We start from the raw sequence: 12,779 nt of genomic DNA, 5'->3' as shown, positions 1-12,779 counted from the left end.
AATCAGTGATGGCACCCCCCTCCAGTACTCTTGCCTGGAAATTCCCATGGACGGAGGAGCCTGGTAGGCTGCAGTCCATGGAGTTGCTAAGAGTCGGACATGACTGAGCAACTTCACTTTCACTTTTCACTTTCATGCATTGGAGAAGGAAATGGCAACCCACTCCAGTGTTCTTGCCTGGAGAATCCTAGGGATGGGGAGCCTGGTAGGCTGCCGTCTATGGGGTCGCACAGAGTCCGACAGGACTTAAGTGACTTAGCAGCATAGTCAGTGAAGCAGAAATAGATAATTTTTTTCTGGAATTCCCTTGCTTTCTCTTGGCTAGCATGTGAGATGAGTGCAATTGTGTGGTAGTTTGAAAATTCTTTGACATTGTCTTTCTTTGGGATTGGAATGAAAACTGACCTTTTCCAGTCCTATGGCCACTGCTGAGTTTTCCAAATTTGCTGGCATATTGAGTGCAGCCCTTTCACAGGATCATCTTTTAGGATCTGCAATAACTCAACTGGAATTCCATCACCTCCACTAGCTTTGTTTGTAATGATGCTTCCTAAGGCCCACTTGACTTTGGATTCCAGGATGTGTGCCTCTAAGTGAGTGATCACATCATGGTAGTTATCTGGGTCATTAAGATTTTTTTTTTTTTTGTATAGTTCTTCTGTGTATTTTTGCCATCTCTTCTTAGTATCTTCTGGATTCTTTTAGGTCCATACCGTTTCTGTCCTTTATTGTGCCCATCTTTGCATGAAATATTTCCTTGGTATCTCTAATTTTCTTGAAGCGATCTCTTTCCCATTCTATTGTTTTCCTCTATTTCTTTGCATTGATCACTAAATGCTTTCATATCTCTCCTTGCTATTCTTTGAAACTCTGCATTCAGATAGGTATATTTTTCCTTTTCTCCTTTTCCTTTTGCTTGTCTTCTTTTCTCAGCTATTTTAAGGCCTCCTCAGATAACCATTTTGCCTATTTGCATTTCTTTTTCTTAGGGATGGTCTTGATCACTGCCTCCTGTATAATGTTATGAACCTTTGTCCATAGTTCTTCAGGCACTCTATTAGATCTAATCCCTTGACTCTTTTTGTCACTTTTTTCAATTTAAGTCTGAATTTTGCACTATGAAGTTCATAATCTGAGCCATGCTGACTGTATAGGCTTCTCCATCTTCAGTTGCAAAGAATACAATCAGTCTGATTTTAGTACTGACCATCTGGTGAAGTCCATGTGTAGAGTTTTCTCTTGTGTTGTAAGAGGGTGTTTGCTATGATGAGTGCATTCTCTTGGCAAAACTCTGTTAGCCTTTGCCCTGCTTCATTTTGTACTCCAAAGTCAAACTTGCCTGTTACTGCAGGTATTACTTATTACTCCAGGAAGTACTTGATCCTACTTTTGCATTCTAGTCTGCTATGATGAAAAGGACATCTTTTTTGGTGTTAGTTCTAACATGTGAGAACTCATCTCAGACACTAGGAGAGTAACTCTCAAAACTCTCCAAGCTAGGCTTCAACAGTACATGAACCTAAGAACTTCCTGATTTTCAAGCTGGATGTAGAAAAGGCAGAGGAAACAGAGATCAAATTGCCAACATCCATTGACTTGTAGGAAAAGCAAGAGACTTCCAGAAAAACATCTACTTCTGCTTCATTGACTACACTAAAGCCTTTGACTGTGTGGATCACAACAAACTGTGGAAAATTCTTAATACCAGACCACCTTACCTGCCTCCTGAGAAATCGTATGCAAGTCAAGAATCACATGGAACAAAGGTCTAGCTCCAAATTGGGAAAGGCTGAGTATTGTCACCCTGCTTATTTAACTTGTATGCAGAGTACATCATGTGAAATCCCAGGCTGGATGAAGTACAAGCTGGAATCAAGATTTACAGGAGAAATATCAATAACCTCAGATATGCAGATGACACCACCCTTATGGCAGAAAGTAAAGAGAAACGAAAGAGCCTCTTGATGAAAGTGAAAGAGGAGAGTGAAAAAGCTGGTTTAAAAACTCAACATTCAAAACCTAAGATCATGGCATCTGGTCCCATCACTTCATGGCAAATAGATGGGGAGACAATGGAAACAGAGACAGATTATTTTCTTAGGCTCCAAATTCATGCAGACAGTGACTGCAGCAATGAAATTTAAAGACACTCCTTGGAAGAAAGGCTATGACCAACCTATACAACATATTAAAAATCAGAGACATTAGTTTGCCAACAAAGATCCATCTAGTCAAAGCTATGGTTTTTTGAGTAGTCATATATGGATGTGAGAGTTGGACTGTAAAGAAAACTTCACACCAAAAAATTGATGCTTTTGAACTGTGGTGTTGGAGAAGACTCTTGAGAGTCCTTTGAACTGCAAGAAGATCAAACCAGTCAATCCTAAAGGAAATCAACCCTGAATATTCATTGGAAGGACTGATGCTGAAGCTAAAACTCTAGTACTTTGGCCACCTGATGGGAGGAACTGACTCATTGGAAAAGACCCTGATGCAGGGAAAGATTGAAGACAGGAGGAAAAGGGGATGACAGAGGGTTAGATGGTTGGATGGCATCCCTGACTCAATGGACATGAATTTGAACAAGCTCCAAGAGATGGTGATGGACAAGGAAGCCTGGCGTGCTGCAGTCCATGCCTTCACAAATAGTCTGACACAACTGAGCCACTGAACTGAACTTTCTTTGTCTATGATTTAATGAATATTGCCAATTTGATCTCTGATTCCTATGCATCTTTGAGATGTACCCAGCTTGTACATCTGAAAGTTCTCTTCACATACTGCTAAAGCCTATCTTGAAGAATTTTGAGTACTACCTTGCTAGCATGTGAAATAAGCACAATTATACGGTAATTTGAACATTCTTTGGCATTCCCTTTCTTTGGGACTGGAACTAAACTGACCTTTTCCTGTCTGTGATCACTGCTGAGTTTTACAAATTTGCTGTTATATTGAGTGCAGCCCTTTAACAGCATTATTGTAGGATTTGAAATGGTTCAGTTGGAATTTCATCTACTATCTTTATTCATAGTGATGCTTCCTAAGGCCCTCTTGACTTCACATTCCAGGATGTCTGGCTCTAAGTGAGTGACCACAACGTCATGTTTATCTGGGTCAGTAAGATCTTTTTTGTATAGTTCTTCTGTGTATTCTTGCTACCTCTTCTTAATCTCTTCTGCTTCTGTTATGTCCTTACTGTTTCTGTCCTTTATCATGCCCATCCTTACACGAAATATTCCCTTGATATCTCCAGTTTTCTTGAAGAGATCTCTAGTCTTTTCTATTCTATTGCTTTCCTCTATTTCTTTGCATTGTTTGCTTAAAAAGGCTTTCTTGTCTCTTATCTCTCTTTCTTATCTTTCTTCCATATTCTCTGATACACTGCATTGCTCCCTTTCCTTTCACTTCTCTTCTTTCCTTTGATAGTTGTAAAGCCTCCTTACACAATCACTTTGCTCTTCTTTTTCTTAGAGATGATTTCAGTCTCTTCCTCTTGCACCGTTACAAACCTCCATCCATACTTCTTCAGGAAATCCATCTATGAAATCTATTCCCTTGAATATATTTGTCACCTCCACTGTATAATCATAAGGGATTTGATTTTGATCACACCCGAGTGACATAGTGCTTTACCTTACTTTCTTTGATCTAAGCCTGAATTTTGTAATAAAGAGCTCATGATCTAAGCCATAGTCAATTCCAGTTCTGGTTTTTGCTCACTGTATAGATTTTCCACATCTTCAGCTGCAAGGAATATAATCTGCTTTCTGTATTGACCATCTGGTTGATATCTATGTGTAGAGTCATCTCATGGGTTGTTGGAAAATGATATTTGCCAAAACCAGGGTGTTCTCTTACAAAACTCTATTAGCCTTTGCACTGCTTAATTTTGTACTCCAAGGTCAAATTTTCCTTTTACTCCAGGTATCTCTTGACTCCCCTCTTTTGCATTCCAATCCCCTGTGATGGGAAAGGACATTTTTTGGGAGGTGAATTCTAAAAGGTTTTATAGTTCTCATAGAATGCATCAATTTCAGCTTCTTTGACATAAGTGTTTGGGTCATATTACTTGGATTACTGAAATGTTGAATGTTTTGCCTTGGAAGCAAACAGAGATCATTCTGTCATTTTGAGGTTGCACCCAATACTGCATTTTGGACTCTTGTTGCCTATAGAAGCTAATCCATTTCTTCTAAGGGGTTTTTGCCCACAGTAGTAGATATAATGGTCATCTGAATTAAATTTGCCCATTCCCATTCATTTTAGTTCACTGATTGCTAACATGTTGAAGTTCAATCTTGCCATCCCCTGCTTGGCCATATCTAATTCACCTTGATTATGGATCTAACATTCCAGGTTCTCATGTAATTTTGTTCTTTACAGAATTGGACTTTACCTTCACCACCTAGAAACATATACAACTTGGTGTCATTTCTACTGTGGTCTGACCTCTTCATTCTTTCTGGAGCTTTTAGTAATTGCCCCTTGCTCTTCCCCCTGAACACCTTCTGACCTGGGGGGCTCATCTTTTGGTGTCATATCTTTTTGCATTTTCTTACTGCTCAAGGGATCCTTGTAGAAAGAATACTGGAGTGGTTTCCTATCTCCTCCTCCAGTGGATCACATTTTGTCAGAACTCTGACAGATGTGATGATAGTTGTGATAGAAATATAAAGTAAATTTAGAAGTTTTGAGGGTAAAATCTTTCAATATAGAATTTTTGTATTTCAAATTTATATGTAATATGTACCATATAATGTATATTATATTATATGCTATATTATCTTCCAAGATTGACTAGCTACTACTGCCAGACTTCAGTTGCAATCACCAGTCCCCCACTGCTGTGAAGAACAATGAAATACAAATGATTTCAGTTAGATACAGTCACTCCATGCTCATTTAGAAAAAGCTAAAATTTCACATTGAAGAAGTTTTATCAAGGTGCTTATTAAATTCCCAAACTATATTATATTGTATTTTGCTCTGAATGTAAGAAAATAAAATGTCACTCTAATTTTTATAATCACATAGCTAGAATCGATAGGAAGCATTGTATACATTGTCTCTAGCATGATTATATTAGAATCTCACATTTAAAATGAATTCATTTAAAAAATGCATTTTTTCTTTTAAACTGAGTAGAACTAATTTGGCAGCTGGCATGTAATTAAAGATGGACTCAAGTTCAAAATAAAATATATTTTGTATTAGACTCATTTGCTCACTATCTTGTCTTATCTGGCACTTGAAGATAGCTCTCAAAGCATACGGTTAATTATAGTGCTTTATTTTACACACATAATTCTAAGAATTAAAAAAAAAATGCTTAGGTTCTTGAGTATTTTTTGTTTGGTTTTGTTTTGTTTTTTTTTTTTGAGATCTCCAAGTTCTCGAGTATTTTGAAAAATGTGTTTCCAAGTTATATTACATCCTTGGACATATTACTAAAACAAAAGGTATAAGAGGTACCTGATTCTTACTTCAAAACAATATAGTTCCTAGTTGCATTATTTAAATAAACAAATATAATAGCAATCAAATTAGTAAGATTAAAGTATCTGGAAATATTAGTTTTATATCTGATTTTTTAGGATCCTGAAATGCAACTATGTATTTAATCTTTATTATTGCATTTATTGAAGTTCTTCCAGAACAATCCCTTTGACAAAAAGAAAACACAAAATTGAAGGAAATATGGAAAACTTAATTTTTTTACTAACAGATGATTCACTTTGAATCATTTACTTTAAAAAAAAACTAATGAAAGTTTTGCCTTTTATCTTCTAAAAAAATCTTATGCATATCTGTAGCAAATGGCTTAAAGCCAAATCACGCAGTGAAATTTTCATGTTAATGTATAGAATGAGTTAGCTTAAAAAAAAATAAAGTTAAATCATTAGGTATAATTTCCAACTTCTAACAAATTTTATCACTCATAATCTATTATTAATTATCATTAGTCTGTAAACTCTTTCTTCAGACTGTAAAAGGAAAACAGTTTATTCTGTGCCAAACACTTTGTGTGATATATTGAGACAACTCAGAGAATAATCAATACACTGAATTCTCTCCCTTCCTTCCTTTTGACTGCTAACAACAAAGAAAGATAATAGAAAATTCTCAAATGATACTGTTTTCAAATTAGCCAGATTATCATTAATATGAAGAAAATGAAAAAAAAAGATACTTGGGTATGAGAATCAAAGCAAAATAGAATATATATTTGCAACCTTTGAAGAGATAAATGACATTTAAAAAAAATGTTTTACTGCAGTATATTTGAATGGATATTGTTTTTTAAATGGCTGTGATGAGTCACATGAGTGATGGTAAAATACTTTTGGGGGTGCAAATAAACACCCTTTTGTGGTTTTTTGAGCACATTTTATTTTCACACTAAATATATGTTTAAACAAATAGTAAAGAGGTTAAAAAAAAAAAAGGTTGTTCAGGTACAGTCATCCCTCGGTATCTGCAGGGGATTTGTTCCAGGAACCAAATCCACAGATGCTCAAGTTCCTTAAATAAAAGGATGCATTTTTTGCATACAACCCACACACATCCTCCCATCTACTTTGAAATAATCTTTTGATTACTTATAATACCTCATACAATGTAAATATTATGTAAATAGCTTTAAATATAATGTAAATGCTATGTAAAAAGTTGCTGGAACATGGCAAATTCAAGTATATATTTTGGGGAATTTCTGGAATTGTTTCTCCAAATATTTTCTATGCAAGTTTGGTTGAACCTGAGGATGTGGAACCCACAATTATGGAGGGCCAAATGTGAAAGTGTTCTCATATAATATTATCCTCAGGGATTTGCATTTACAGATAGGCCACTAGTACTAAAAGTCAAAAATAACCAATTTTGCAAGAGTTCACATGTTGTCTCCGTATACTTATACATATGCATAATTTTCTTAGCCTTGGCTCTGGCCCTAAATATATACCCAAAACTAAACTGTTTAAGACATCCTTAATAATTACTAATATAAGAGAAGCTAAAGATCAAAAACATTTCTCAGTCTAGTTACTTTTAGAAATAAAGGGTTATCAACTAATTAATTGTCAAAATAATAAAATTATGACATCTTTTTAAAATAATAGATGTATCCATTTTCACTTACATTTCTTAGTAAACTGAATTTTCATTGCAAATAATATACCACAATGTTATTACTGAATACAAAATATTAAAAGTATTAAAAGCTTAAGACTATACCATCTTCTTACTTGATATCTCCTGTGATCTTTTTTTAAACATCAATTTGCCCTATTTTAAAGTGTAAAATTTGATGAGTATTTATAAACATAAACCCACAGCAAAACTGAAAGAGAAAATTTCCATAACAGAATTTTTTTTTGCATTATTATTAGTCAGTTACTCCCTACACCCTTGGTACGGAGCTCATGTGGCTTCAGCGTGCAGTGACTCAGAGCAGGGCTTGGGTTCCCAGCCAGAGAGTGGGCTGGATCACAGTGGTTAACGCACCAGATCCTAGGCACTAGACCAGTGGTCAGTGACAAGAGCCTCGGCACTTCAGCTTTGCAGAAAAGAATTCCCACAAAGATGAAAAGCTGTGAAATAAGTATTTATTAAGAGAAAGAGAGTACAGTACATGTGACTAGGCACACAGGCAGACTCAGAGAAAGAGAGAAAGTCATTGAGTCATGCCCTTATGGGTAGTTTGAATTACTTTTATGGGGCATTTCTTCTGGGTTTCCTTTGGTCAATCATTTTTATTTGTCTGGTTCAAAGTCCTTATTTGGTATATCTCAGGATCCTCCCATATGTGTGCATGCATCTCTTAGCCAAAATGAATTTTACCAAAAAGGAGTATGGGTAGGAAACATCCTTGACATAACTCCCCTTTGATCTGCAAAGGGCCTTTCTGCACACATGTGGTTTGGGAGGTCTCCTGACTTCAAGAATAATAAATATGTGATCTGGGAAGGAGGCAGCCTTCTCCCTTCATTATCTTGCTATTCTTGTCTTGGAGTTTCCATCCACAGGGAATGAATCTCCAGTCACTTTACCCTGGGGAAGGGGCATCTACCTCCTGCCTCAGTACCAGATAATCAGTGTATTCCTCTCTTTCTCTGCATATTATTTTGCATTATTTAGAATTTTATGTAATTTGTATGTACATTTTGGTATCTAGCTTCTTTGTAATTATTTGAGGTAATAATTTTGAGATCTATCAATGTTGTTGTCATTAGTTCCTTCTAAATGTTGATTAATAACCTATTACATACAGATAACACATTTGTTTATCAATTTCCTTATTGAAAGGTATTTGAGTTGTTTATAGTTTTTGGCTTTAGGAATTAATGCTGCTATAAACTATCTTGTGAATTTTTTCTATGGCCTTGTGTTTTCACATCTCTTGGTAAAGATCAAGCTCTTATGACTAGTACATATTGAAATTCATAAGAAAATACCAGTGTTATCCAGTATTTGTATCATTTAAATTCTCTTTCAGCAGTGCATGAGATATGCTGTTGCTCTACATTCTAATGCCTTTTTATGTTTTTATGTGAACTCTACAAAATTTTGCTGATATATTTGCCATCCTATTAATGTGTTACAAAAGTTCTTTATGCATGATACTTAAGGATTATTTACCAGATGTATGTATCCAAACAATTTATCTCATTTGGTGTTGGTACTATTTTTTCATTTTTGTACATGTGTTTCGAAGTACAAATAAATAATCTATTATTATGTTTAATTGTACGTGCACCTGTGTAGTATTTGAGAAATCTTTGCCTGTAAGTGAGATACAGAGTTTTTGCTATTTTATGCTTTTTATTATTTTCTAAAAGATATGTCACAGTTATAATATGAGGCCTATGAGTCATGTTAAGTCAATGTTTATGTATAGTGAGATGTGTGTCCCCATTAACTTGGCGAATTTACTGAAGATTGGTGTTCTACATGTTAATCTATGCCTATTTCCATTTTTATATTTTTCTATAGCTTTAAAAATACTATGACTACTGCTACTACTTCTACCAAAATATTTCTATTTATGCATTTTAATTTATCCATTTTCTTTCATTTTCATAAAATTGCTTTGGACATACTAGAGCATCTCCATTTATTTTTCATTTTAGAATCAGTTCAGTTCAGTGCAGTTGCTCAGTCGTGTCCAACTCTTTGTGACGACATGAAATGCAGCATGCCAGGCCTCCCAGTCCATCACCAACTCCTGGAGTTCACTCAACTCACGTCCATCGAGCCGGTGATGCCATATAGCCATCTCATCCTCTGTCGTCCCTTCTCATCCTGCCACCAATCCCTCCCAGCATCAGAGTCTTTTCCAATGAGTCAACTCTTCCCAAGAGGTGGCTCAAGTACTGGAATTTAGCTTTAGCATCATTCCTTCCAAAGAACACCAAGGACTGATCTCCTTTAGGATGGACTGGTTGGATCTCCTTGCAGTCCAACAGACTCTCAAGGGTCTTCTCCAACACCACAGTTCAACAGCATCAATTCTTCGGTGCTCAGCTTTCTTCACAGTCCAACTCTCACATTCATACATGACCACTGGAAAAACCATAGCCTTGACTAGATGGACCTTTGTTGGCAGGGTAATATCTCTGCTTTTGAATATGCTATCTAGGTTGGTCATAACTTTCCTTCCAAGGAGTAAGTGTCTTTTAACTTAATGGCTGCAATCACCATCTGCAGTGATTTTGGAGCCCCCGAAAATAAAGTCTGACACTGTTTCCACTGTTTCCCCATCTATTTGCCATAAAGTGATGGGACCAGGTGCTATGATCTTAGTTTTCTGAATGTTGAGTTTTAACCAACTTTTTCACTCTCCTCTTTCACCTTCAACAAGAGACTTTTTAGTTCCTCTTCACTTTCTGCCATAGGGGTAGTGTCATCTGCATATCTGAAGTTATTGATATTTCTCCCGGCCATCTTGATTACAGCTTGTGCTTCTTCCAGCCCAGCATTTCTCATGATGTACTCAGCATATAAGTTAAATAAACAGGGTGACAATATACAGCCTTGAAGAACTCCTTTTCCTATTTGGAACCAGTCTGTTGTTCCATGTCCAGTTCTAACTGTTGTTTCTGACATGCATATAGGTTTCTCAAGAGGCAGGTCAGGTCGTCTGGTATTCCCATCTTTTTCAGAATTTTCCACAGTTTATTGTGATGCACACAGTCAAAGGCTTTGGCATAGTCAATAAAGCAGAAATAGATGTTTTTCCGGAACTCTCTTGCTTTTTCCATGATCCAGCAGATGTTAGCAATTTGATCTCTGGTTCCTCTGCTTTTTAACAAGCCAGCTTGAACATCTGGAAGTTCATGGTTCACGTATTGCTGAAGCCTGTCTTGGAGAATTTTGAGCATTACTTTACTAGCGTGTGAGATGAGTGCAATTGTGCGGTAGTTTGAGCATTCTTTGGCATTGCCTTTCTTTGGGATTGGAGTAAAAACTGACCTTTTCCAGTCCTGTGGCCACTGCTGAGTTTTCCAAATTTACTGGCATGTTGAGTGCAGCACTTTCACAGCATCATCTTGCAGGATTTGAAATAGCTCAACTGGAATTCCATCATCTCCACTAGCTTTGTTTGTAGTGATGCTTTCTAAGGCCCACTTGACTTCACTCCAGGATGTCTGGCTCTAGGTCAGTGATCACACCATTGTGATTATCTGGGTCATGAAGATCTTTTTTGTACAGTTCTTCTGTGTATTCTTGCCACCTCTTCTTAATATCGTCTGCTTCTGTTAGGTCCATACAATTTCTGTCCTTTATTGAGCCCATCTTTGCATGAAAAGTTCCTTTGGTAACTCCAAATTTCTTGAAGAGATCCCTAGTCTTTCCCATTCTGTTGTTTTCCTCTATTTCTTTGCATTGATCACTGAGGGAGGCTTTCTTATCTCTCCTTGCTATTCTTTGGAACTCTACATTCAGATGCTTATATCTTTCCTTTTCTCCTTTGCTTTCACTTCTCTTCTTTTCACAGCGATTTGTAAGGCCTCCCCAGACAGCCATTTTGCTTTTTTGCCTTTCTTTTCCATGGGGATGGTCTTGATCCCTGTCTCCTGTACATGTCATGAACCTCCATCCATTGTTCCTCAGGCACTCTATCTATCAGATCTAGTCCCTTAAACTATTTCTCACTTCCACTGTATAATTATAAGGAATTTGATTTAGGTCATACCTGAACAGTCTAGTGGTTTTCCATACTTTTTTCAATTTAAGTCTGAATTTGGCAATAAGAAGTTCATGATCTGAGCCACAGTCAGCTCCAGTCTTGTTTTTGCTGACTGTGTAGAGCTTCTCCATCTTTGGCTGCAAAGAATATAATCAATCTGATTTCAGTGTTGACCATCTGGTGATGTCCATGTGTAGAGTCTTCTCTTGTGTTATTGGGAAAGGGTGTTTGCTATGGGCAGTGTGTTCTTTTGGCAAAACTCTATTAGACTTTGCCCTGCTTCATTACATATTCCAAGGCCAAATTTGCCCGTTACCCTAGGTGTTTCTTGGCTTCCTACTTTTGCATTCCAGTCCCCTATAATGAGAAGGACATGTTTTTTGGGTGTTAGTTTTTAAAGTTCTTGTAGGTCTTCATAGAACCGTTAAAATTCAGCTTCTTCAGCATTACTGATTGTGGCATAGACTTGGATTATTGTGATATTGAATTGTTTGCCTTGGAAATGAACAGAGATCATTCTGTCATTTTTGAGATTGCATCCAAGTACTGCATTTCAGACTCTTTTCTTGACTATGATGTCTACTCTATTTCTTCTAAGGGATTCCTGCCCACAGTAGTAGATATAATGGTCATCTGAGTTAAATTCACCCATTCCAGTCCATTTTAGTTCACTGATTCCTAGAATGTCAATGCTCACTCTTGCCATCTCTTGTTTGACCACTTCCAATTTGCCTTGATTCATGGACCTAACATTCCAGATTCCTATGAAATATTGCTCTTTACAACATCAGACCTTGCTTGTATCACCAGTCACATCCACAACTGGGTATTGTTTTTGCTTTGGCTCCATCCTTTCATTCTTTCTAGAGTTATTTCTCCACTGATCTCCAGTAGCATATTGGGCACCTACTGACCTGGGGAGTTCCTCTTTCAGTATCCTATCATTTTGCCTTTTCATACTGTTCATGGGGTTCTCAAGGCAAGAATACTGAAGTGGTTTGCCTTTCCCTTCTCCAGTGGACCACATTCTGTCAGACCTCTCCACCATGACCTGCCCATCTTGGGTGGCCCCACATGGCATGGCTTAGTTTCATTGAGGTAGACAAGGCTATAGTCCTTGTCATTAGATTGACTAATTTTCTGTGATTATGGTTTCTGTATGTCTTCCCTCTGATGCTCTCTGGCAACACCTACCATCTTACTTGGGTTTCTCTTCTTGGCCGTGGGGTATCTCTTCACGGCTGCTTCAGCAAAGTGCAGCTGCTGCTCCTTACCTTGGACAAGGGGTAGCTCCTCACCACTGCCCCTCCTGACCTTGAACATGGAGTAGCTCCTCTCGGCCCTCCTGCACCCGCTCAGAATAAAATTGTCCATATCTCAAAAAAAAAAAAGACTGGAATTTGTTATTTGAGATTTCATATAGCTGATTTTATTTAGTATCTTCTGGTTTTAGAAATAAAATTATCATTTAGTTTAATGGTGGTAGATGGTATCTCATTTGGAGAGTCAAATTATTGTGTATACATATATGTGGTGATAACTGAATAGAAGCTAAATAGAAATCAGTAGTGTATAATGCTCAGGTGAATAA

Source organism: Bubalus kerabau, chromosome 4 (genome assembly GCF_029407905.1).
Source record: "Bubalus kerabau isolate K-KA32 ecotype Philippines breed swamp buffalo chromosome 4, PCC_UOA_SB_1v2, whole genome shotgun sequence".
Classification (NCBI taxonomy): Eukaryota; Metazoa; Chordata; class Mammalia; order Artiodactyla; family Bovidae; genus Bubalus; species Bubalus kerabau.
Note: the sequence above shows the minus strand (reverse complement) of the source record.